This window comes from Silene latifolia, unplaced genomic scaffold (assembly GCF_048544455.1).
Source record: "Silene latifolia isolate original U9 population unplaced genomic scaffold, ASM4854445v1 scaffold_96, whole genome shotgun sequence".
In the NCBI taxonomy this organism is placed as follows: domain Eukaryota; kingdom Viridiplantae; phylum Streptophyta; class Magnoliopsida; order Caryophyllales; family Caryophyllaceae; genus Silene; species Silene latifolia.
Window position 1 is genome coordinate 2,507,898 of NW_027413827.1, and position 4,468 is coordinate 2,512,365.

The 4,468-nt window shown below is 41.0% G+C and overlaps 1 non-coding gene across 1 annotated transcript; it reads left to right on the plus strand.

Moving 5' to 3' along the window:
- Positions 1-4,128: 4,128 nt before the first annotated feature.
- LOC141640679 (small nucleolar RNA R71) lies at positions 4,129-4,235 on the plus strand. Its single transcript, XR_012543116.1, has one exon. It is a non-coding gene; the product is annotated as a small nucleolar RNA R71 (small nucleolar RNA).
- Positions 4,236-4,468: the final 233 nt, after the last annotated feature.

The window sequence follows — 4,468 nt, forward strand, 5'->3', positions numbered from 1 at the left end:
ACTTGTACTTGTTTATCATAATAGTATCAATATCAATGAGATGACCACCCTTCTTTGCTACATACTTGTTATCTTTGTTAAAGTTCAGATCAAAGTATTTAGCTAGAATAGTGACTAGACCGCCATTCACAATAACGGTAGTGCCTTGCTTCCCACAATCAATGTTTAGCCATCTATCCACCAAAAGTCTTAGAGAGTTGAAAGGCTTGGTGTGTTCCCTTCCAATGTTCAAAGCCGACTCAAGAAGAACAAAATCGAGTTTGGTGAAATGGTTGGTGTCTTTTCTTGCAATGATGGTGTTTCCTATGACCTTGTGCCAGACTCTAATGCCCGGATGGTGGACTAATAGAGCGCGACTAGCATGAAAGTCCTCAAATTTCCTTCCGGAAAACGCCTCCCAAAGAGGAGCGGGGTCATATTTGCCAACATTCTTAAAATAACTCGGTGAATCATCAAGACCCAAAGCTTCCCCCATTTCCTTAAAGGAGATGCGCCTACTAACATTAGCTAGGCGGAACTCGATGTTTTCCATGGTCTCAACCTTGTTAACTTTCAAAGAACTCAAAAATTCTTAGGTAAGGGAGGGGTATGTCAATTCTTTTGACTCAAACAATTTTTCCAACCCCATGGCTTTAAAGAAGGCTCTAGTTTGCTCAAGGACACCCAAATTATCTAAGGCTTCTTCACAAATAAACTTGGTGGATAAAAATGCTTTTCTAGCATACTTGGCAAAAGTGTCCCTATGGGATTTGGAGATGAAAATTACCTCCGGATAGTTCGAAAGTTGATCAATTTCCGGAGTAGTAGATGTTGTTGCTCCCATGGGAGGTTGTTGTTGTTGCACTTCCAAGTTTGGGCTACCTACCACCATAGGCAATGCTTTCTTTGCTTGAAGACTCTTTTGCCTTGATGGGAGAGTCTTTGCCTTTGGTGCCTTTGCCTTTGTTGCTTTTGTTGCTCCCTTTGTTCTTGCCATTGATGATTAAACCTAGAAAAGAGTGAAAAATCTTCAATTTCTAGTGTACCCAAATCGATTCAAAGATGAAAGGCTTTGCCTTTATGAATTCAAAAATCGACTCAAAGGTTGAAGATTTTGTGCTTCGTTTTGATTTTTATTGAAAGAGGAGTGATTGATTTGTTGTTAAAAGGATGTTTTGATTTGATTTTGGTGAATGTTGTTGAGGAATCTTGTTTTTGTGATGGAGAGGATGAGGGTTTTGAGGGTTTTGGTAGTGTTTTGAGTGAATGAATGAAGAAATGAATGTGGGAGGGGTTTATAAAGACCTCGAAAAATTCGAAATACAGGGGGAAGACGGCGGCTTTTCTTCGGGACTCCCGGATTCTGCCTGTTCTGGGTTTCAGAAATCTCGCCTAAAGACGGCCGGATTTGAACAAAGACGGGCGGATTTGAAAATGCGGGACGGGCGTCTTTCGGAGAAGACGGGCGGATTCCTTTACAGGGATTTTTCTTGTTTTCCTCAGCCAAAAAGACGGGCGTCTTTCAGTGAAGACGGCGACTTTTTCGAAGACGGGCGGATTCTGTATCAGGACGCCCGGATTTGCTTACAGTCAAAAATTTCAAAAGTTCAGCTCATAAAGGACGGGCGTCTTCTACCCAATATGCCCGGATTGTCTGAAGACGGGCGGATTCTCCTGAATCCGCTCAGATTCTACCCCTTCTACCCGGATTCAGTTCCATCCGTGTATTATGCATATCCCTTGTCATTCTTCCATTCTTCAAAATCTCGTGTTCTTCATTGTGGGGGCACTACTAAGGCATGAATAGCCTAGGCAATTGTTATCCCCACACTAAGCTAAAACACTACACATCAATTGAAGTCATTAGTCCCTCCCTCACTAATCTCATACATGACAATTATCTTGATCAAAGTATAAAAAACCAAAAATAACAAAAATGCAATACAAGAATTAAAATGCAAGTTAGGGAATTAGAAATATTTACAAATGGTGGTTTAGGGAGGACTCCACCAAACTCTCATTCTTGATGAGATGTCATGGGGGCATGTTCAAGGTGTTGTTGATGTTGCTCAACACCTTGAAGAAATAATCAAAAGCTTATTCATTATCGTGATAAAGATCTTCAATAGACCTTTGCCCTTGTTGTCGGTCTTGATCAATGGCATTACCAATGTAGGGATTAAAAATCCCTTCAAACTCGTCGTCCTAAAGACCACATACTTCATTAAGTTGATCATTAAAAATCTCTTGATTTGATGGAGACAACTCTCCCAATTTCTTGTCTTGGCCAATGAGGCCATCCTCTTCTTCTTTGCTTGACTTTGATGAGCTTTGTAAGCTCTCTTTGTTACAATTCACTTGCTCTTTGAATGGAGCATCTTCAATTTTCTTCTTCCATTGGAGTTCCGACTTCTTCCTATCATCCTTCCGGCTATAATGATCAATCATGAAACATGGTTCATGCAAACGTGGAGCTCTCATAGTCTTGTCAAGATTAAAGGTTATACTCTCATCTCCCACTTCTAGAGTAAGCTCACCATGTTTTACATCAATCACCGCACCCGCGGTGTGTAAGAAAGGTCTTCCTAGGATGATTGGAATGTTGGAGTCTTCTTCCATGTCAACAATGACAAAGACCACCGGGATGAAAAATTTCCCAATTAAATGCACGGAACATCTTCCCATATCCCTAATGGTGTCTTCGTCGATCTATCGGCCATTTGGAGTGTGATATTGGTGCATTTAAGCTCTCCTATCCCCAACCTTTTACTCATCGAGTACGACATAACACTCACACTAGCCCCTAGATCACATAAGGCTTTGTTGATCGTGGTGTCGCTAATGGTACACGGTATTGAGAAGCTTCCCGGATCCTTGAGTTTTGGAGGTGAACTCCCTTGAAGTATTGCACTACTCACCTTAGTGAAGGCGATAGTCTCAAGCTTCCGGATCGACTTCTTCTTTGTGAGGATGTCTTTCATGTATTTTGCATAAGCCGGCACGTGATTGATTAATTCCGTGAAAGGAATCGAGACTTCCAAATTCTTCACAATTTCCATAAACTTTCCAAGTTGGTCATCAAATTTGGGCTTGGCTTGACGACTTGGAAAAGGAAATCTAATCACAATGGGCTCCTTCTCCTTGACCTTGTCTTTATTTTTCTTTAAAATCTCTTCTTTTGATGGTTCTCCATCCTTGGAGTTTTGCACAATTTCTTCCTTGTCACTAGCTTCCACAACTTCATCCTCAACTTGCTTCCTCGGTGCTTCATACCTTGTACCACTTCTCAAGTGAATGACACTAACCGTTTCATGTCTTGGGGGATTACTTTGAGGTGGTAATTGCCCCTTTTGTATTTGTGAGCTTGATGATGCTAGTTGAGTCAATTGGGTTTCCAACATTTTGGTGTGAGCTAGGATGTTGTTGATGGTGGTTTCCTTTGCTTGACTATCTTTTTGCATTTGAGTGAAAAACTCTTGTTGATTCTTTTGCATTTGGAGGACCGCTTTTTGAACATCAAAGTCTTGGTCATTTTGTTGATTGTATTGATTTTGGTAACCTTGGTTTTGATTGAAAAAGGGTATTTGATTTTGGTTTCTCATGGGTGGTGGGGTGTATGTTGTTTGAGGATTTTGAACATTTTGGCTTTTGTATGAGAGATTTGGATGGAATTTGGTGTTTTCATTGTAATAGTTGGAATAAGGGGTGCCACTCTTGTATGCTTGGAAAGCATTCACTTGTTCATTTGTTCCCCTACATTCACCTTGGTCATGTCCCAAAGTTCCACAATTCTCACATATCCCACTTGGGATTGATGAAGATTCCGTCATGGCATTAACATGATGCTTTGGTGATTTTGAGACTTCTTCAAGTCTAGCCATTGCTTTATCAAACTTCAAGTTGATAGTATCTATATGGGAGCTAAGTTGAGCACCTAATTGAGTAACGGCGTCCACTTCGTGCTTTCCTCCCCTAGTAGCCTTGCGAGGCCTACTATATTGTGAGTTATGGATTGCCATCTCTTCAATTTTGCTCCAAGTTTGGTTGTCATAAACCTCGGTGAACATCTCATTCGATCCCATATTAAGGATATTTCTTGAATCTTCATAAAGACCGTTCCAAAACTGTTGTACCAAGAACCACTCGCTAAGTCCATGGTGAGGACATGAGCGACAAATTCCCTTGAATCGCTCCCAAGCTTCATACAAAGATTCTTCATCCTTTTGCTTAAAACCCGTAATTAGAGCTCTTAGCATGTTAGTCTTTTCCGGTGGATAGAACTTTTTGTAGAAAGCTAGAGCCAACTTCTTCCAAGAATCAATTCCGAGAGTAGCCTTATCAAGGCCCTTCAACCATTGTTTCGCGGTGCCAATTAGAGAAAAAGGAAATAAGACCCATCGAATTTGGTCTTGAGTTACACCGGTTTGAGAAATCGCATCACAATAGTCACAAAAAGCCTCCATATGAGAATGAGGGTCTTCACTAGGCA